Consider the following 22,967-nt stretch of genomic DNA (forward strand, 5'->3'; position numbering starts at 1 on the left):
CATTAGGAGGTACATCAGTGAGATATTTTTAGCAGGTTCTAACCACAACTGCTTAGGGGTAAACACACAATTCCCTCAGGTTTACAAGGTTTACAAGAACCAAAGGGCTGAAATCAGCCTCAAAAGGTCATTGAATCCATTCCCCTGCCTCCAGGCAAGACAGGCTCAGCCACACAAAAGTGGATGTTTCCTCCTATTATTAGTAGGAGTAATATCATTGTTAATATTAGTAGCAGTTTAATAATGGTTCTACTAAAAATAAACACAAAGAAAATGTGTCAACCTCCTGGGTCCACCTTCCTAGTACTCAGTAGAGTGCAGAATCTGTTCTCAACAATGTCAGGGTGGACACTCCGTAATAAAAGAGCAGCAAGCAGGTGTGCTTTTGGAAGTGGGCAAAAAAAAAACAATCTCAGGTCAGGCTTGGGAGGACCTCTCAGCAGCTGAAGCACAATGTCCTTCTGTCACTTTGTAAATGCATGCACCTTCTTTTTTATTGACATGTAATAATTGAACATACTTACGGGGTAAATCACTTGATACATGTGTATAATGTGTAATTGGGGTAATTAGCATTCCTAATTTTTTGTGAAAAAAAATATTCATCATTTCTTTGTGTCGGAAACCTTCAGACTCCTCTCTTCTAGTTTGTTATAAAATACGTTATGAATTTTTGTGAACCACAGTCGCCCTATTGTGCTATAGAACACCAGAACTTATTCTTTAACATGTGATTAAAATAAAAAAAAAAAAAAAAAGGCTAGTAAAACAAGTAGCACACATATCAAAACCCTAGGTGTTCAGGAGACTTGAATGCAGCAGGGCCATCCAGCTGGAAGTAGCCAAGAGCAATTCTGAAGACCCAGACAGACTAAAGTGTGGGTTTTTAAGACCCACAGAAGGATGACCTATAGGTTCACTGCTTAATACTTTAATTAATCCACACCTGTCACCCACCCCTTCAGATACTTCCCTCCAGGAGGGAAGCTTCGGAACTAAGTCGGAGCCCAACCTCCCTATGCCAACACTTTTTCTCGCATCTCTCTTATCTTGATCTCCACACTTCACAGAGTGCAAAGGTCACTTGCAGGAAGCTCCCTCAAATCCCTCAAAGACTCTTCATTCTCAGAGGCTAGGGGCCTCCTGCTGGAAAAGAGGAAATGGCCAGTCCCCTTGAATCCCATTCTCCCCAGGGCAATGGGTCCTGTGCAGGCTGGGCTCCAATCACCTGGGGGCTTTAACAAAATACCCAAATGGCTTGCTGACTGTCACAGACCCCGAGTCCAAGTCACTTAAAGGTGGGCCAGGAAAACTGCATTTTTCCCCCTTTGGGAAGCAAGATGTTTAGCCCCATTGGGGTGGTCTTGGTTGGAGATGTCTTCTCAGGAGACTTCCTATTTGGCCACGAAACAACCCACAGCCATCGTGCAGTGGTTTAGTACGTGGGCTATGGAATTGAACAAACCTGGATTCATATCCTGGTTCCATCACAAGGAAGTGGTTGAACAGCCTCAGGCAAGGCGCCTAACCACTCTGAGCCTCAGTGCTTCAGCTGTAAAGTGGGGGTAACAAAGGCGACCATACCTCATCAGATCGTTTGAAGGATTCAGTGATAACATGTAACAAAAGCACATAGTGCAGGGACCAGCTTGCAGTAAGAACAAAGGACATACTCATTACGACTGATGTAGGATCGCATTTATCTTGATCACCAGAGGGACAAAGTCGTTTGGAGATAATTGAAGAGGAAACAGGAAAATGAGAGGGAAGAGGAGACCAAACTATCTTCAATGTCCAGATCTTATTTACCTTCTTTCCCTTTATCTCAGGTCCTAGGATCAGAGGCCAAGATTCTAGATCATTCCCACCACCTGTCCACCATCTGATTTCCACCCATCCTGGAGATGCAGCCAAATTGCTGAGTAACCCACAGATATAGGGCAGATGTTTCCCAAGAAAAATAAACTAAACAGAGAGAGGAAGGCAATGGAAGGAATAATCTAGGATTCCTTGTCACAACAAAGGGGTCTGGGAAGGCCCCACTCTTCACAGACACGGAAGAGGTTCTCCTCTGTCTCCCCCACCCCTGCATGCTTCCTTTTTTCTCTTGGAAATGGGGGGCTGGCTCCTTGTGGAAGACGATCAGGTCGCTTATTTAAAGGTCCTCTATGTCATCAGATCCCCACTGAATGCCTGCTGGGCACCCAGCATGCACATGGAACTGTTGTGTGCCGGGCATCTGCTGGCTAACCCGCCTTGTTTCACAGATGAGGAACCCGAGACGCAGGAAGATTACATGACTCAACCTCATTCTCAGTCAGCGAGTAGTGGCACCAGGGTTTGGATCCAAGAGCCCTGGCTGGCACCACCTTCCCCCATTCCCCACGCTGCCTTCCTGAAAAGCTCGGCCAAAAGTCTCAAGAAGACCTTGTCTCTGCCTCAGGCAGCTGTCCAGCACAACGCCTGCAGCTTGGGAATATTTAGCTAATTAAATGAATGCAATAGTTTGGGCACAAAATGCACCACCATGAGTTGGGCAGTGTCATGCAATGGGAGCAGCACTTCTCAAACTGTGATGGGCACCAATCACCTGAGGATTTTGATAAAATAAAAAGGTTGATTCAGGGAGTTTGGGGCAGGCTGGGAATTCTGCATCCCTTGCAGGCTTCCAGGTAAAATGTACATCGCTGGTTCCAGGCCATCATCTGAAGAGTGTATAGTACCCTGGGGCCAGCATGTGTGGATTCAGAATCCAGCTCTACTTTTCTGCCATGTATGCTTGAGCATTTTGCTTAAACTTGCTGTGCAGGATTAATGGCAGGTTTGAGTGAGTTAAGATATAGGAAGCACTTTGCCTCATTTCACTTGCTCATGTTGGGCACCCCCAAATTTGTTATCAGAGGCAAGAGGTAGAAGGAGAAGTTTCTTTTTACATATATTAAGGCAACCTTCTTGCTCTGTCCTGATCCCTGCCCAGAAGGTGTGTGCCATTCTTCTCCAGCACCTAGCTAGTCTTGGTTCAAACCATCTTTAAACAACCCCCCAAAAGCCAACAGGATGGCCCTCACGGCCCAGGGTGCCCCGCACTGCAGCTGCGGTGCCTCTGTGAACAGAGCAGGGGCAGAGTTCCAGCTGGCAGTCATTTGTCAGTTTTTCCTAAAAGCTTCTCAGAGCTTTCAGGAGGCAGTTTTTATCTCCAAGATCCTGAAGAGACAGGAGGTAACAAAAATGGATGCAGTAACTCTGCCAAGTCCTGCTGATATCATCAGAAAGAAGGTAGGCACACTTAAGGGGAGTTCTCAGAAGTCATAAATTAAAAGTCCTTTGGGTTTATCAGGGTGGCAAGGTCTTCAGGAAAAGTGGGAACCAGGTGCCTCATGTGGATTCCTTTTTTTTTTTTTTTTTTTTTCTGGCTCAGGAACCTTTTCTCTCTGCTCTCAGCACCCCCTCCATTGTCCCTTTGTCCTGTCCCTCCCTGAAGCCTTCCGCCATTGGACATCATTCATACCCAGGCATGAATGGCTGTCAGCGGCTTGAATGGAAGACAAGTACTTTTTATTTTCTTCAGAATCCAAGCCTTGGCTGTAGGGAACACACTCCATTGAGAACATGGAGGCATCGGCCACGGGAAAGGGGCAGAGGGAAGGAAAGCTGGGTGGTTTTAAGGTCAGGAAGACTGGAGTTGGGATTCCAGCTGTAGGACTGGGTAACCTTGGAGGAGCCACCAAAGTCTTCCCTTATAAAGCAGGGTTAATCCCACCCATGCAGGGTGTCGTGGGATTGGAGATATAGTGTAGGCAGCTTCTGGGCTCACGCCCGACACTGGCGACCCCTGTGATTATGACCCGCTGGTGTCCCTTTCCTGACCTGCCCTGGTAGGGCCGAGCCCTTCTGCCTTTGATCTCAGCCTGTCTGCTCCTCCACCATCTTATCCTGTAGGCCTTCTGTCCGCCTCTGCTTCTTTCCACTGTAAACTCAGTGTGCGCAGGCCCGTGTCTGACTTATCTTGGATCTCTGTGGCCCACACAGAGCTAGAGTAGTAAATGAAGCAAGCTGAATTCTAGGACCTGACTTTAGGGATGAGGGACAACTGTCTCAGCAGCCTGAGCAACCGCCCCTGTTCATCCTGGGAATTGAGACTTGGCTGAACGAAATGGCCATAGAGGAAGGAGGACAGTGGCTGCCGTCAGCCCCTCAGTCCCAGGATTCTGCAGCCCCCCAGAGGCTGCAGGTGGATCTCCCTAGTGAACAAACTCAGTGTGATCCCAGGCTTCTCTGGGCAGGCCAGGCCCTGGCGTGTAGGGGCAGGGAAGCACTAAGCTCTGGGTTGGGCATTTTCTCAATTGTTTCTTTCTCTTATCTCCAGCTAGTTAGTGATTAACTGCTCTTTGAAAGTTTCCCAGCCTCCCCCGAGCTCCCCAGGTGGCCACTGGCTTGGAGCAGGAGAACCCAAGTCAGGGTTGAGTTCTCTCTGCAAGAGAGGGGACACCTGAGGCACAGCCCCAGGTCACAAGCACCATCCGACAAGGCGGAGAGGTTTGGCACTGTGCTAACTGGCAGAGGTTGCTGAGATCAGCACCAAGGTCCCATGTGTGCAAGAGCTGGTTCCTATGTATGTTATGGGGGGATGGGAATGACAACAGGGACCCGGGAGAGACACCCTACTCCCAAGAACTTTCTGCACAAACCTGACCCTGAGCGGCTTCCATCAGATTAGAGCTCCATTTACAGACAGCTCCTGAAGTCTGAGTAACTACTTCTCAGCCTTCCTCTGAGCCCCACCCCCGCTGGGCCACTCTGTAGAGGAAGCATCTGACTAACCAAGCAAGCATCATCCAGGACTGTCCAGGGGACACAAAGGCCATTTCCTTCCAGAGTGTGGGTGTTTTCTGTCTTTTACTTTAACACAAGGAGGTTTGGACTTCTGATGAGGGACTTTCCGGGAAACCCATGAACCCTTTAAAATACCAACAATATGCTATTTTTAAACCCTTTGGGTCTATACCAAGGAGTTGGATAACTGAGTCAAAGGGTGGTTCCATTCCAAGTTTTCTAAGGAGTCTCCATACTGCTTTCCAGAGTGGTTGTACCAATTTGCAGTCCCACCACATCCATGTGATGCAGTCACAACCATGTTTATAACAGCTTAACTCATCATAGCTAAGCTCTAGAAACAACCTAGGTGCCCTTTAACAAATGAATGGATAAAGAAAATGTGGTCTATACACACAATGGAATATTACTCAGCCATAAAAAGGAACGAAGTGGTGACACTGTGGGAAACAGATGGAACTGGAGAACATCATGCTAAGTGAAATGAGCCAATCCCAAAACACAAAGGCCAGATGTCGTCGCTGATTTGTGGATGCCAACCCAAAATAAGGGAGGTTAGGGAGGGAAATAATGGACATCCATTGGATCAGACAAAGGGAAATGAAGGGAAGGGAGGGGGAGGGGAATAGGAAAGAGAGTGGAATTAAGTGGCCATAACTTTCCTAGACTTGTATTTGTATACACAACCAGGGTCACTCCACATCCTGTACAACCACAAGAGTGGGATCCTAAATAGAATAAGTTATGCTCTATGTATAATCCACCAAAATACATTCTATTGTCACATACAACTAAAAAAGGACAAATAAAAACTACCAACAATAAGAAAAGGCATTGGGAGCACGTATCTACATGCATTTTTCTGGGGACAGATTTCTATACTTAGCCAAAGTAATGTGACTCAGACCTGGACATTTCCCCTGGAAACCCCTTTATTTACTTCCTGCTTGTTCCATCGCTTTTGATGGGAGGCAAACCTTTATCAGGAGGCAGAAGGCCCTGCCTGCTTCTGTCCCCTCTCCTTGGGTGCAGGACTGGTCCTGGTGCTCACATCCCACTGGCTCCTGTTCTGCCCAGGCAGGGGGCCCTCCACCTCGATCCTTCCTCTCCCCGCCTCCAGCTCGCCTCTGCCCTCTGCTCACATTCCAGGTTCCAGCGCCCACCCGTCACCGTCCTCAAGGCCTGCCCTGACTTTTCAGGCTGAATCCGCCTCACCCCCTCCCACGTCCCCACAGCACCCTGTCGTACTGTGGCAACATCAGGACTCACTGTCTTGCTCTTTCTTTAGCCTGTAGAATGCAAGCTCTCTGAGGGCAGGCCTTTGTGTTGTTCAGGTAGCCTCAGCAGCAGCCAGAACACCTGGAGCCCAAGGAAACCTCAAAAACATCTGTAGGATGAGTGAAGGAAGGTGCAGCTTCCCCTGTTTTCTCAGAAGCTTGGTTGCCAACCTCAGGATTTAAGAACTATTGCTCCGAGTCAGGGACCAGCCATCTGCAGCCTTTGGACCGAAGCTCAGTGGCTGTTTGCTTTTGTACAGCCAGTGAGTTAAGAACGGTTTTCATGTGTATTTTGTCTTATTTTTGGTTCTTGTTTATTTTTTTTTAAACATGTTTAAGAAGTTGGGAAAAATCAAAAACAGGAATAATAATATTAATAAATGTGAAAATTCTATGAAATTCAGATTTCAGTACCCACGACTGAAGTTATATCAGAATGAAGCGAACCATGGTTTATGTAGTCTCTGTGGCTATTTGTTCAGTATGAGGGACATGCTAGCCTGCAAAGCCTAAAATATTGACATCTGTACAGAACACATTGGCCATCCCCAGCTCTAAGGAAGGCTAAAAAGGGAGGTGGGTTTGGAATCCAAGTAAACACAGAAAAGCATGCAGGAAGCACAAAGAAAAAAAAAAAATTTAAGAGAAAGGAAAAAGGAAAAAAGAAACAGAAAAAGTACATTGTATCCAGCACTTTGTACCATGTTTGATGCTTTACCTACTTTATTTCTCGACTCTAGATAAAACTTTGAGAAGAACAGGACCTTTGACCAGGAATCCTCCACCCCTAACCTCTGGGCTTCCTCTGGCACCTGTTGCCTGCTGACCACCCAGCCTGCTCTCTTGTCTTAAAGCATCTGGGACTGACCTTCCCTGCCTCCCCCCACCTCCCCAGAGCATATCCTGTTCCAGACATTTCTGTCTGCAGGGATCCACGTTTGCTTGTCCATCTTACACAATGTCCTGCCACACAACAGCAGGAATGAAGCCAGGCTTTCTCTGTATTATCCCCACCCCAATTCGTGCCATCCAACATAGAATCTGGTCAATAGGAGGAACTCGAGAAATATTGGCTGAGTGACTGAATTAGGAGATCAATCACACACAGCTGGAGCTCAGTTAGCCACGGCTTCTCAGGGCAGAGGGTCCAGTTGTGGGGAGGGTGGAGGTCCACAGAGAAGATACTCAGCCCCAGAGAGGCCCTCCTCAGTTACATCTCAGGCTGCCCCAGGCTCTGGGCTGCCCGCTCCTGCACTGCCACCCCTGCTATGGAGCCGTCCCAGAAGCCCTTGTCTCTTCCGCCTCTCTTGTCTATTGTGTCCACCACATCACTGTTCCTGGCCGGTTCAGAGGAAAAGCCAGTCATAGGAGGATGGTGGGCAGAGGTGGACAGGTGACAGTGGGAAGAGGGGATTGTATTTGGAAACTGCACTCCCACATGGTCACTGCCAGACAGGAAGAGGAGAAACCAAGCCAGAAGGCTCTGTCAGAAAACAACCCAGCTTGGAATTCCTGAGAGGGTGGTAACTCCTGCTTTTGTGTCCGATTTGAGACAGAGGACAGGTTGCCTTATAAAAGAGAAGAATGAGAAATGTAAGATCTGGAATTCAGAAAAGGTGGGTGGGGGATGGGAAGCGATTCATTTCGGAAGTGTGACCAAAGTCCCAGTGAAGGGAGCCTGGGAAGATCTGGGCAATGCGTGTCCAGTCCCTTTGTTTTGTTTCTGATGATACCATTGGTTAAGGGCTTGCCTTTTGTGACTTCCCCTTGTTTGTGGCTTCCAGTGGTAACTACCAATAACTCCCAGAATGAACGTGAGGCAAAGACTCTTGGCCACGAATTAAGCACTTTCCAGGTACCAAGAGGAGCCACAGTACACATGGGAGAAACTCAGAAGAAACAGGTAGATCCAGCCTCGGAACCCAGAAGAGAAAGACAGCTGGGCTGGGTGGATTCCCCTGACTTTCTGGTGTGATGTCCCATCTCCAGGGGCAGAGCAGGACCCAGGATCACCCATGTGCACTTTCAGTTTGCAAAGTACCACTGTGTCTTCCAGAGCTGAGCAATCACTTTTATGCCAGCAAGATTCAGAAAGTACACATTTATACGACTTACTTTCATTCAAATAAAAATTGCCTTATTGGTTTGAGTCCCAGGTTGAAAGAAATATATATTCTTCTGATGCTAATTCACTGCTGGAGAAAAAGCTCAGGAGAAAAATCAATAAGAATAAACATCATTTAGCACATAAAAAAGATGTTCAACCTCACCAATAATTAGAGAAGCACAAACCAATACACGAGAGGCCACCATGTCATTTAAACTGGCCAAATGAAAAGGCCTGATGGTGACAAACATTAGCATGAGGTAAGGCAGCGTGGGTGAGCTCACATCACAGCTTGCTGGGATGCTTGACAGAACGAGGCCTCCCCTCAGTTCTTAGCTCAGCCTCAGCAACTGCAAAGACCTTCATTCCATGGCGAGTCTTTACCATTACCTCAGTTTCTCTGTCCAGACTGTTTGGCTTACTTAGACCATGGTGTCAGCAACCGCTGTCAGATAAGCTTGGGGAATGTTCCCTACAGGGAATCACCAGGGAAGACAGGTAGAAAGCAGAATTCCTGGCCCGACCCTCAGGAAGTCCGAGTCTTAGACCTGAGAAGGCATCCGAAGAGTGGGAGTTTTATGAGAATGTGTGATGCCAGTGCCTGTGGTCTTTGAGTCACGCTGTGTCTGATCACATCAACCTGACCTTAGATGACAAGTCGGATCTCAAAACTTGGCAGGTCTCATGTGGTCCCTGGTTACTCATCCCTACTGGGTAGAGAACCCTGAATTGCTGGGATTGGTGGGAAACAGGAGCCAGAGAAAGTCCCGCATCCCCAGGTATCAGACTGAGAGGAAAAGATCAAATGAGAGATAAGGGGTGCCAGGAGAGGGGAAAGAGGCCCAGATGACACACTTCTGATCAGCCTGGATGCAGTTCCACTCACAGATCTTTGTTAATGAAATTTGGTTTGGAACTAACAAAGTTACCCTATCCCATCCTGCACCTCAGAAGCACATAATGACTCAATTCAAACATTAAAAAAAAAAAAAAAAAAGTCCCAAAGGTTAAGGTGGTAGAGATCTGGGTCACTACCTCCACAATGACCAAGATTCATGAGAAAAGAGATGGCATTGAATCAAGTTTTTATCTGAATCTTTGGTCAATATTATTTTTCCTTGTCTTGGGAAGTAAGTATTTATAAGGAATTTAGCCAACCTTTGCCTAAACCTTACCCAATTAAACAGCAATCAAACAATCATCAGATATTTTGAGTTTCATAATCATGATATCTACCATGCCTGTATTACTCAAGACTTCAAAATTCTATTATCTATGTGCAATTACGAAATGGCCTCTAAGTATAACTTTATGCTTCTTTGGTGAAGATGCTTTGGGAGTGTAAAGAGGCCACATAGGAATTTCAGGAGCTGCCAGTGCCAGTTCATAGAAAGTTCTGGTTAATGCAGTGCTGGTGAACATAGAGGTCGCTATATAGAGAGGTAGGCTGTGGGCATGTTTGAAACACTATGCTCTCTTACTGGGCAGCACACCCCTGCAGGGACAGAACTGAAGAAGTAAGAAACAGAAGGGAAAACTGAGCCAGCCCCTGATCCTTGTCTTGCACATGAGGGGACTGTGTTCCACAGAGGAGAAATATCCTCCTGGGTTCAGTCAATGATGGTGCCAGCTGGAAACTGGATGGAGAAATGAGATGCTGGGTATTCTCTGCTCCCTCTCTGCCCTGGATGAGCCTCCAGCGGTCACTACTTTTCCTCCAGGGTGTAAGGTCCCTCCAGACAAGCCCATTGGAACCTCCTCCCTTTTCTTTTCAGCCAGTATATTCTAGAAACTTTTGAGCTAACCTTTGAGCTAACCTTTGAGCTCCTCATCACCAGTGTGGCTTATTGCTCTTCCAATACTGGTGCAGCTGATTCCCTGCATTAAATCCCCTCTGTTGCAAACCCTTGAGTTCCTTTCTGACCTACTGATTGAACTCCAACTGATATGGGGGTGACTGACATTTACTTTCCAGCTCAGCCAATACCTATAAAACTTTTTGTCTCCCATTCTCATCAAGCAGTTTACCCTTTTCAAGGTCAGTTTATTTTATTTAAGCCATGGTATCCCTGAGATGTAGATAGGACAGGGAGTACCGCTCTCATTTTACAGACTAGGGAACAGATCTATAGATGCTAAAATGACATGCCAATGTTACACAGCTGGCTGCTGGGCAGAAGCCAGGAGCCAGGTGTCTGTGGCTTATGTTAATTTCCCTATGCTGTTCAGACTTTTCTCTCTTTCCCCAGTCCTTCCCACCAGAAGACATTCTTCCTGGGTCACAGGAAAGATTCATTTGGATCTCATTTGCACCTGATGAAAAGGTGCTATAACTATGCAAATCGCACACCCAAAAGAGTTTGAGGGAGTATTCATTTTTACTCTGGTCTTTAAAATAACCCTTTACATTTGAGTCAACTAGGCTTTGTAGGTATTCTGTAAATCCTAGGACAGTATTTCTCAAGTCAGAATTACCTGATAGCTTGGAGAGGGTGTCTTAGTCCATTTGGATTACTATAAACAGAGCTTATAAACACAGAAATTTCTTTCAATTCTAGAGAATATCAGGCCTGAGATGAAGGCACCAGCAGATTTGGTGTCTGAAGAGAGTCCACTTCTTCATTCACAGGTGGCCACCATCTTTGCTCTCTGGGGACTTTGTATAAAGGCACTAACCAGGCAGGAGAGATTCATTCTCATGACCTGAGGACTGACCAAAGTCTTCACCTCCTAATACCATCACTTTGGGAGTTAAGATTGCAACCTATAAATCTGAGACGCAGGGACACAAACATTCAGTCCGCAGTAGTGGGTATTTGGGTAAAAACACAGCTTTCTGCACCTAATAACATTTACTGAATTGAAGACCTGGGAAATGGAAACTGGGATGGTGTGTGCTTAACTAGCAACCTAGATGAATTTTTATGAAAACAAATTTTGAGGTCCACTGTTCCATGAAACAGAAAAACATTGTCTGTGCCCACAAAGAAGACAGATCTTAAGGTGGCCACGGAGCTGACTTCTGGCCAGCTTCCATACCCAATACAAGGAACCGCTTATTTTCTGTTGGGCCTAATCTTAGGCAATGCCAATATATGGTTGCTTGCATTTTCAAAAACGCTGTGATATAGTTAGTATAATTCCCATTTTACAGCAGTGAAGTCAGAGACTCAGATTAAATAACTAACTCTGGGTTACTCCACGATGACCAAATTCCAACCAAGCAGGCTCTTACCCTTCCATCACCCAACCCATAATGAAGCCCATTTCCATCTCCAGATGATCTCAAAGACGGTCCTGTGCAGGACTAGCTCTGCACAGGGCATCCTAATTCTATTCCCCAGAGGGTCTGGCATTTCCTTCCTGCTTTTTCTTAAACGGAGCTTTGATGAAGCCGCAAAGGGGGCAGGTGAATGGTGTTCTAATCCCCCCTTCCAAACCTCCACGACAGGATCCTGGCACGTGCAGCTCCCAGGAGTCCTTTGATTGTCCTTCTCAGTTTTCCCAGGGTTCTTGGAAGCTCTTCCTCCCCTGCACTTGGCTCATAAACTTAGCTTTGGAAAGTCTGAGCAGTAGATGCCTGCATTAATTCATCAAGCGAGATCCTGAGGGCAGCCCATCTGTTGAGCTTATCAGAAATGTTTAAAAAATTAGTAACAGGAATGAACATGTGTGTGATCAGAGTGCTTGACATCTGAATGATCTTGCATCATCTGAGCTGCCTTTTCTTCTTTTCTCTGATACTTTCCTTGACACAGCTAGTCACCATTCTTCAGCTGACACTGTTCTTTCAAACAACAGCCAGAGAGAGGCTGACCGAGGCAGGAGCAGGCTCAGGGATTCTCAAATCAAACTCATCCTTTGAGGGATCAAACAGGATGCAGCTGTAAGAGAATGCCTGATGCTACCCCGTGGTTTCAGTGTCCTCTCACCCTTCCCAACAGTTGTTGGACCCTGCCTGTCTTATGTGCTTGTCTTAGTAGGCTTTTGTCAGGTAGGTGAGGTTGTCCTGGCTAGCTTAACATAGCACAGACCTATGTTCAAAACTCAGATCAGTCAATTCAAAGTTGTGGCTCCTTGGGAATGTTAAATAACCTCTCTGAGCCAAAGTTCATTCATCAGTAAAATGGAGGTGATAATAGCATTTGAAATTGTACAAGGGGTGGAGATAAATTAATTTTGTACAAATCAATTATCTCAGGACCTAGCTTAACACTCACTCCAGACACTTCAAGGTACTAGAGATCACTGTGGTAAGTTGAAAAAACAAACAATCAAACAAACAAGAGGTCCCTGCCCTCCAAGAACTAATAAACTAGTGGTAGATACATGTAATAACCGAACAAAGGCATTTATAATATATTGTCACTTAGTGATGAATAAGAACAACAAGGCAGAGTGAGATGACAGAGGATTGCAGAGGGGACAGGGAATAGCATGGTCATGGGACAGGTAGCCAGAGAAGAATGTTCCAGGCAGAAGGAAAAACAACCGCAATGACCCTGAGGTCATTACGCTTCTTTATGTAGGAACAGCAAGAAGACCTGTGTGCCTTCAGCACAGGAGGCCATGCGAGGGCAGCGGTAGTGGAGGCTCGGAAAGAGTCCAAGGGGCAAAAAGGTGAGCGAGAGGTAGGTAGGAAGATAGGTATCGTTAATCCACAATATCTCCACACCTTAGGCAGAACTCTGCTAGGTACCACGACAGACAGGAAGATGTCAGAACCAGAGAATTCATCTTTGATAAACCCGAACCATTAGACTCGTGGAGGAGGAAAATACCTAAATAACAAGGTAAGAAAATAATTGATGCCATTAAAAAAATGCAGGTACATCTTACAGGAGTCTGAAAGAGAGAATCTTTGCCTCTTGGAGCCTCTCCTGCTCCCCGAAACTTGGGAAGGTGAATGGGAGGGTCCCTGTTCACACAAAGACCGTAAACCATGGTGCTCAGGATGCACTTGAGCTTAAAGCATCTCAGCAATCTGCTGAAACGAAATCATTGGATATTTGAAAAAAGAAACAAATAGAAACCCTAGAATCCTTCCATTTTAAACCCCCATAACCAAAATGAAAAACTCAACAGACGGTTTTGACAGTACATCCAACATAGGTGGAGGAGAATTCGCAGACTGAGCTCAGTCAGAAGAAACCACCTGGAAAGAAGCAGAGAGAGGCAACAGGATGGAAAATATAAAGATGAGAAGAACACAATGAACAAATTCACTTGTTTTAGGAGTCCTAGGAGAAGTTTTAAAAAGAACAGCAAAGGAGTATTCCAGAATGAGGAAAGGAAACCAAAAAAAAAAAAAAAAAAAAAAGCAATTAAAAGAGAAAAAATACCATAGACAGAATTTAATTAATCAAAATTAGGATCTGTGAAATGACTGATAAAGTTGATAAACTTCTGCTAAGACAGATTAAGACAAAAAGTAACGAAAGCACAGATATTGTTAGTAAGGAAAGAAGAACGTCATTAATGTTATAGATGTTAGCAAGGCAGGAAAGGATGTCCAAAGAAACTCTGTCAATAAATTTCAAAAATTAGGTGAAATAGACAAACTCCTACTAACCAAAATTAGCAAAAGAAGAAATAGAAAATCTGATAACTATTAAAATAATTGATTTTTAGTTTAAAATAATCTTGTCATAAATAAAAGGTTAAGGTTTGTTGGCTTCAAGTAAATTTTCTTGAATGTTTAAAGAGTTAATGTCAATCCTATACAAACACTTCCAGAACACACAGTAAGTGGCACACTCCCCATTTTATTTTGTGAAGCTAGAGTAATACCAAGGCCCAATAAGAACAGCATAAGAAAGAAAACCACAGGCCAATTTTGCTCGTGAATATAGGTTCAAAAAGCCTAAACGAAATATTTATCAGTCAACACATTATGAGCAATATATAAAAAGACAAGCCCATCATTTCCAAATTGGGCTTTTTCCTGACCGTGAGTATAAATGCTGGTGTAAAGGCTGATTCATCATCAAAAAATCAGTGCAATTCACCACCTTACTAAAGGAACAAAATCACATGCATGGTTTGACTTAGGATTTTTTGACTTTAAGATAATGTAAATATGATACACATTTAGTAGAAACTATACTTAAAATTTTGTATTTTGATATTTTCCTGGGTTAGTGATATGCAGCATGATATTTTCTCAAGATGCTAGACAGCAGCAGTGAGCCACAGCTCCAGGAAGCCCTGGGACCACCAGGGGAAACCACCCATGTGGCCGCTAAATTATGATACTCAGGAGATTTGGGACATTAATGCAGTCTTTTTTGGTACCAGGGATTGAACTCAGGGGGCATTCAACCATTGAGCCACATGCCCAGCCCTATTTTGGATTGTATTTAGAGACAGTGTCTCACTGAATTGCTTAGCACTTCACCATGGCTGAGGCCATCAATGCCTTCTTGACACATTATTTTCAACTTACGACGGATTTACCAAGACAGAACCCCATTGTAAGTCCCTGAATATCAGTAGCCATCTCAACATATGCAGGAAAAAAACACTTGCTAAAATTCTACATCTATTTATTATTAAAAACCTTGAAAACTAGGCACATAAATTATCTGGTGAAGATTATCTGCAACAAAATCTCTTAACAGTCCATATATTTAAACTGAAACTTTGGAAACGTTCCCTTTGAGATTGTGAACAAAATAGGAGAACTCATATCACATGGATTCAGCACTACCTCCATGTCCCACAAGGGTAAAGGCAAGAAAGAGAAATAAAGATGAGAATCAGAAAGGAAGAAATAGGACTGTTGTGGATTATGATTAACTACATGGAAAATTATGGGAAGCTACAGATGCATTGTAGGATTTAGCAGTGACCTTGTACAGATGCATTGTAGGGTTTAGCAGTGACCTTGTACAGATGCATTGTAGGATTTAGCAGTGACCTTGTACAGATGCATTGTAGGACTTAGCAGTTTTACAAGGTCACTGAATAAAAGTCAATATAGATATATGAATTAAATTTCTACCAACCACAGACATTTATAAAATTTAATAAATAAGGATAACATTGATGACAGTGTTAAAAAAGATATCAAAAACTTAGGAGATATTTTAACTAAAGATGAGCAAGAGCCCTGTGCACATTATTTAAAATTATTGAAAATAAAGGAGGGCTGGGGTTGCAGCTCAGCTGGGCAAGGTTGTAGCTCAGTGGTAGAGCACTTGCCTTGCATTCGTGGGGCCCTGAGCACCACATAAATAAATAAAATAAAGGTATTGTGTCCATCTACACCTAAAACCAAAAATTAAAAAAAAAAAAGTAAAGGAGACCTGAATTAAAAAAGATAAATTCATGTTAATGAATCGGAATGCTCGCTATTTTAAATGTCAATTCTCCTTAGATGGAGATATGGAGTCCCGGCAGAATTTTTAAAGGAATTAAGTGCCTTCTAAAATTTATATTGAATTTCCAAGGTTCAAGACCAGTCAAGATCTTCTTGAAGAAGAAACATAGAGTTGGAGGACTTGTTCTACCAGGTATGGAGTCTAACTATTAACCTGTTATAATTAAGACTGTCATTTTCATTCAAGGATAGATAAATAGAAGTAGACGTTACCAGTGTTTTCCAATATCTGAGTAATCTCCCCTTCCAGAGGCATGGCAGATGGCACGTCACATCCCTTTGCATGTGGGTGGAGCACTCTGGTACTGGCAAATAAACTATAAGAGGAAGGGAATGTTGGGTGATATTTTCATGGTGAGTCAATAAAAACCTCACAGACCATTTCCCAATCTTTTCTCCAGATGGAGAGCATCCCATGGTGCAGACACCTTGCCTTGGGAAGGACAGTTGCCCTGATGCATCTCCTGCATCCCCAGTGACCTTAGTATGAAAAAGGAATAACTCTGGTTTATCATCCTTGAAATGTCGAAGCCTATCCATTTCTACAGATAGGCCAGTGAAACACCAGACTAACCAGAAAGAGATCCACCAATGTGTGGACAATTGAGTTTTCAACAAAGAATGAAACTTCAGTGTAGTTGGGAAAAGACCATTTGGTTACTACGGGATATCCATTTGAGGGTGAAATAGGACTTATCCCTACTGCATGTCATACAGAAATCAATTCTAGGTGAATTATTAACCACCTAGATCAAAACTGTACAAAGATTTTAGAAGAAAACACAGGGAATTCTTTATGACTCAGAAAAAAAATTCTAGATAAGAAACAAAAATCATTACCCACAAAGGTAAAGATAGTTGAATTTCATATTATTAAGTTTTACAAGGAAAAAATTTGTTTAGAAAAGGAAACAGCAAAGGGAACACATACATTTTAATAGTAGTTATCTCTGGATTGCACGATTCCAGACTGAGTTTATTTTCTTAATTTTATTTATCCTTGTTTTGCAAATGTTCTGTGATGAATATAAATCTTTTTAAAATTTTTTTTCATTTATTTATATGCAGTGCTGAGAATTGAATCCAGTGACTCACCCAAGTGAGGCAAGCACTCTACCACTGAGCACTACCCCAGCCCTATAAATCTCTTTTATAATAAAAAAAAGAAGTTCTCTCTTTCTCTCTCTCTCTCTCTCTCTCTCTCTCTCTCTCTCCCTCCAACCACAAGCATGCGGACACAGCAAGAAAGTAGCCATCTACAAACCAAGAGCAGATCATGCTGGCACTTTGATCTTGAACTCTCAGCCTCCACAACTATTTAATGAGCACCAAAAGGACAAGGACCAATGGTGGTTGCTAAGGAGAGATAACTTTAAACAGCATCCCTGTTGATAAAGAACTCACAGCCCAGGGGAAAGCCAGCTGAGTGAACACCGATTGTAATACATACCCCAGCTGAACCTCAGAGATACCTAGAAATCATCAGAGCTGGGTGGAAACATTCCAGCGTCAAAATTTTCACAGGGTTAAAGCAACCATTCACCTGCTGGGATGGGTAACCAAATATTAGTTACAAATATATTTATTTGTCCATGTTTTAAATTTATTATCCCTATTAATAGCAAAGGAAATGTGAATATTGTAGAAAACATGGGCAACACAAAGAAATAAAAGGAAAGAGGAAAACCAAATGCTTACCAACCAATGTTACTATTTTTCTAATTTGTTTTTTAACTGATACATAAACACATAAAATTGTACACATAATGAGCATCAACCAATGTTACTATTTTGAGATATTTCCTTTTAGGACGTTTTTATAGTTGTCATTACAGTCATGGAATCCAGGGGAAAAAAAAGAAAAGAAGTTGTTAGTTTTTGTTTATGTTTATAATCAAGAAGAGGTGACTCAAAAAATTGAAGATGTAGAATAAGAACTTTCCAGATCCAATTTTTACCTGGTTGTTAAGGTTAAAAAAAAAAAAAAAGGAAAAAAAAAATCCTTATGGTGGAGTTTCAGACCATGAGACAGTTGGTCATAGTGTCTTTGTGTGTGTGTGTGTGTGTGTGTGTGTGTGTGTGTGTGTGTTTTCCATTCAGGTGCCAGAATGTCTTCAAGGCAGCCATAGGCCACTTTTTCAAAGCTTTTCTGTTATAGATTCATGGTTCCTCTTCCTGGAAACAGGTGGCCTTGGGGGTTTTCTCCTCCTTCCTCCCTCTGCCATTTCTGGCCTCCTTTCTTTGATAGGACCTTTGACCGTAGATTCTTTCATGGTGTTGATCAGACCTGGCGATATGTGGCCACAGGCCCTGCCCCAGGGACTGTCTTCTTGGCCTCTCATGATGAGCACTGGAACCTTCTTTCTCTGGTCACACCATGCTAAGTCCTTTGTAAAATCTTTATTAGGTACACATTTAGCTCTGAGTAGCCTGTATATAAAGGCCTATTAAGCTCTAAAGTGCATGTAAGGAAACTTCATTTTTGATTTTGGTTTTTATAGTTGTATTGACTCTTATTTATTCACTAACATTTATTGGGCACGAGTAATAAATTCATCATAGCCCATAGCTCCTCAAATCCTCAGAATTTACAGCCTGTATTCTGGAGTCTGGGAAAACATGGAGTAGGATATGGAGGATGGGAGAGAAATCAGAGCCAACAGGCAGAAATGCTGGGCTCTGGAGGTTAGGCACAGAGATTCTAAATGCTTCACAATGGTCAGAAAGAAGAATCTAGCATGAGGGTGGGCATTAATAGTCACCATCCTCGTCAGCACCATTACTTCATGCCAGAAAGTATGCCCAGCCAGGCATGCCATTTAACACAACCACCTTGGGACACATAAAATATTTTCCCATTTTGGAAGATGAGGAAATTGAGGCTCAGAAAAGACTAGGTAATTTGTCTGAGGTCACATGGTTAGCAGGAGGTGGTGTTGAGCTGGAATCCAATGTGTCAGACTGGAAATCCTTGCCTCTACTTCTATGACAGTAACTATTGCTCTGGGCACTGATGATTGTCTACATCTTAATGTTTCCATTTCGGTTTCACACCCTTTTGAGGTAAAACAGGAACCTCGATGTCTACAGACCATTACATCTGGCATTAGTTTCTTCAGGATGACTTCCTGCATTTGTGACATCACCCCCCACCCCAGATGAAGATGGAGCAATCTTTGCTGAAGCAGCTGTGGCGAGGCCCAGGAAAGATCGTGCACCCAAGACCCTTCACTCAGAGCCGGACACAGAGGAAACCCTCAGAATCCCAGCTTCCACCTCTGTCATGGCTCTCTGCGGCCCCAGGGCTACCTGCTCCTCCTGACTTCTGCGGGTCCAAGCAGACACAGATTCCGATTGTTTCTTGGGTCCCAGCAGTCGTTTGCAGGAGCTCTGCTCATTGTCCCGCATGTTCACGTTCTGAGTATCCCGTAGGTGTGACACTGATGTCACCAAGTTTCCGGGCTCTGAGCCTACTCACCAGGATGGAGGCTTCATGTCACAACAGGACATGATGAGATGGTGACTGGTGCTCCAGGAAGAAACTCTGATCAGTTTCTCCATCAGATCCTATAAATGGGAGAAAGTGTCATATAGAAGCAGCCCAGTATGGATGCTGAAAGATCAAATCTGGAGTTAGGCAAATCAGGGTGTGAATATTGACTCTATTCCTTCTAGTTATGTGACCTTAGGCAAGTTGTTTAACCTCTCTGAGTCTCCATTGCATCCGTAAAGCAGAGAGAATAATAACTATCTAACAGCTTCGTTAGGAAGATTACATGGTACAAGGATGTTAGGTAATTAACACAGAACTTGGTGCACAGGAAACACTAAATAAATGTTTATTGTTATATTATTATTATTAAATGCAAAAAAAAAAATTTCTGCTGCGAGATTTGTTTTGCAAGTTGATAAACAATGACTTAACATGACTTCTAAACCAACCCACTTTGGAGTCTCCCCCAGCTCAGCATGTCCTGCTAGGCACAGATGCAGAGGCTGGGCAGAACCAAGGCCAGAGGCTTAAAGAGTCGCGTTAGCTGAGCATATCACATGAGACATGGGAAAAGTCATTTGAAATGTTTAGATGCAGAGGAATTTGCCAAGGAGATACAATCACGAGTGTTGACCCTCCCTGGGCTTCAGGCGTCCCATCTGCAGGAGGAGAGGACTGGACTTTGTGTGGCTCTTGCATCGCTGACCTTCACAGGTGAAGAAGTCTGACTCTGCCGGGGTGGTGCAAATAGCCTTGTGCACGCATCAGCCATTCCTAGTTTTGCTTGGCTAGGAAACACTTGGCGTCCGATGCCCCTCTTTGGGTAGTTTTTCAGGGCTCACACAGTCTACCAGCTAGAGCACATCTCCACAACCCGAGCCTCCCTAGGACCCAATTCCTACACCTCCCAGCTCCCACTGAATGTAGCCATGGAGGGGGGACATCTTTCCAACTGGAGTTTCCAGTCCCCATGGAAAGTAGGCATCTTCTCCAGGGTCCTGTCGGTTTCCAGCATAAACCATCTGCTGAGTTTAGAAGGAATGTTCTTTCTTCCCTCCTCAGCTTTGAAGAATCATTCTTTTGCACGTTCGGGGATAAAACTTGGGCAATGAAGCCTGGCTTTTTTCCCAAGAGTGAAAACTTGCCTTGGGGTTAAGGAAACATCGCCATCGGGTGGCAGGACACAGAAATAACAAGACTGAGAGTGATGGGTTTCTAGTCTCAATCAAGTGGGGTCACAGAATTCCCAGCAGAAAGAGAGAGAAAGGTCCTGAATGATTGGATCGAATCTCCTGACTTTACTGAATAATGTAAATGTTGTGCAGAGACACTTAGTGAAAGTCAAGATTAAAACCCCCATCCACTGTCCCTTGATGTAATTCAGCCCTCTCCCCCGACACCGGCATATGCACACCCCGTTCCTTAGCCTAAAATGTTCTAATAATCAAGGCTGAAGGGATTCAGCATGTTCCCACCTGCTCTTTATCAACCTCGTGGGAGGCAGAAGAGAAAGATCAGAGGCATTTCTACAGGGCAACTGGCTAAAGGGTTCACAAAGATAAGGAGGAGGCAGATCAGAAACCAGAGGAAGAGAACCTGGGAACTTCAAGTGTCCAGCCCGGGAGACAGAGGAGATTGCTTTAATTCTCTGGGTCAGCAAGAAATATTTGACCAGATAGTGGAGGATGCTTTCTGGGAATTTTGGATCCTAAAATACTAGGTTTCTTGAACTGAATATAGAAACCCCATTATTTATGCAAAGTGTGAAAACCCATCCTGTGTCAACTGAGCCATGTGGTGACAAGCACTCGTTTTTGTTCCAGATTTGCATATCATTCTGCAGTTCACTACAAGCTTTAACAAATTTAAAATGACTTAATCCTTACCAATAGCCTATGGTAGGAATTATTAGTCATTATTGATGAAGAAACAGAGGCTCAGAGAAGTTAAACAACTTTCCTGAAGTCACCCAATTATCAATGGCAGTGTTGAGACTTGAAAGAAGGAGGAAACCTTCATATTTAACCTGCAGTTGTCCAGGTGAGTTACAAAATGTTTCTGAGGAAACACTCCATGGCTTCTCCCCATGGGGAGTAACAGAGATCGGTCCCTTGCTCCTCATTCTTGCATGACAGCTTCAGAAGCCCCCACTCTTCCTGCAGTTCACCACATCCTATTGCTGCTTGCTTGACTATAGAACATTCTAGAAAATCGCATAACACATGTTGTCATTTAAATTGACTTGGAGAAATTTAACCAAATATTACAGTCTCTTCTCTGAGACACAGCGATCAGCAGGACTCATCACACAAAGGCCACCAGTTTGGGTCCACAGGATTATTAGAAGGGCTATTTGTGCACTCATCAGCTAAACCACTTCCAAGCAACCTTGCGTAAACGCCCTAATGAAGACAATGCTCCATGTCTTCTTGTTGTATAGGTACCTGATCTCTTTGGCTTGTTCCTTCTTTCTAAACATGGGCTCCTGAAGTCCAGTACCCAGACCAGTCCTCTTTTGCACCCAACCTTCCCTATAGGTGGGATAACTGGCTTCCTACCTTAAAGTATCATCTCTATAACAACGATTCCTAAACTGATACCCAGCAGCCCAGCATCTCCCTCTGCACTCCAGACTCATGGGCAACTTCTACTCACCATCTGCATGTGGGTGACTACCAAGTCCACATGCAAACTCCTGGTTGTCTCTGCCCTCTAATGGCTTTCTTAACAACCTTCTGAGTCTCAGTAAATGGTAGTTCTATTCCTCCCCTTCTTCAAGCCAAGAAACTTGGAGCCACCCCTAGAGTCCTCTTTTCTTTCACTTCCCATGATCAACCTCTCTGGAAATCCTACCAGCTCTGCCTTCCTAGCCGATCTAAAACTTGCTGCTATTTCATCATCTCCCCTACCCAGCCACCTTCATCTGAACTGAAACCTCTGGTTTCCTCTCCAGTATAGCACCCAGGGTTTATAGGCGAGTCAAAACTCAACCAGCCCTTGCTCAAACCCTTCCAGGAGATTTCTGTATTGCCTCTGTGGTTGCTCCATAATCCACTGCCCTCCCCCTTCTAATCTGCCCTCCTACCTCTCTTCTCTCATTTCCATTCTCTGCCATATTGCTGTTTTCTGCCCCTCCCCTTTAGAAATGCAAAGGACATAAGAAGAGGGACTTCATTTTATTCCATGCTACAGCCCAGTTCCTAGACAAGCTCTGGAACCTAGAAGATGCTCAATAAATCTTCACAAAAACACACATGCCTTTTCCCTGAGTCTTTTCCCTTCATTTATAGTCTGACCTGCCTCCCTCCTCCTGTGTTTGCTCCCTGGATCTTCTCACATTCTGCTGCATGGCTGAAGAGTCCTTGAGCCTGGGTGCTTCGCCCTGCCTCTTCCTGCTCTAGCAGGAGGGCTGACATGGGCATGCTTTTCAGCTGCCTAGTCTTCCTTTCACTGATGGTTTCTCCATGACCAGGATATCTTCCCATTGGCAATCCCACCCTTCCCCACCTTCCATGGTGCCAAATGGCAGAGCCAACCAGGAACCTGGAACACACCAGTTCTGATGATGCACCAAGTATGCTCAGCATCGGCCAAAACCACATGAGTCGGGCGCTGGCAGATCTAGATACATGCAACCTGATAGACGCCTTCTTCATAACTTTTCCCCAAGTCCATGTGCCATCTGCATCACCTTAGAAATATCTGTGAGGTTTAAATAAGGGGGAAAGGCAGAGAAGAGAAGGAGCTAAAGCGAAAGATAGAAGGTGGAAAGGTTTCAGGAGAAACAAAAGTGGCCCAGGAATAAGCTTGGACTGGGTCAGTCTTTTGGAGAAAAGAGTAATCTCCTTGGGGTGACTAAGAATTTCAAAGATGTTC

General features: G+C 44.2%; 1 long non-coding RNA gene across 1 annotated transcript; it reads left to right on the forward strand.

Moving 5' to 3' along the window:
* The first annotated feature begins 1,568 nt into the window (after positions 1 to 1,568).
* LOC306640949 lies at positions 1,569 to 17,491 on the forward strand. Its single transcript, XR_013757971.1, has 3 exons — positions 1,569 to 3,276; positions 12,898 to 13,010; positions 15,669 to 17,491. It is a non-coding gene; the product is annotated as an uncharacterized lncRNA (long non-coding RNA).
* Positions 17,492 to 22,967: the final 5,476 nt, after the last annotated feature.

This window comes from Sciurus vulgaris, assembly GCF_902686455.1.
Source record: "Sciurus vulgaris genome assembly, chromosome: 11".
NCBI classification, from domain to species: domain Eukaryota; kingdom Metazoa; phylum Chordata; class Mammalia; order Rodentia; family Sciuridae; genus Sciurus; species Sciurus vulgaris.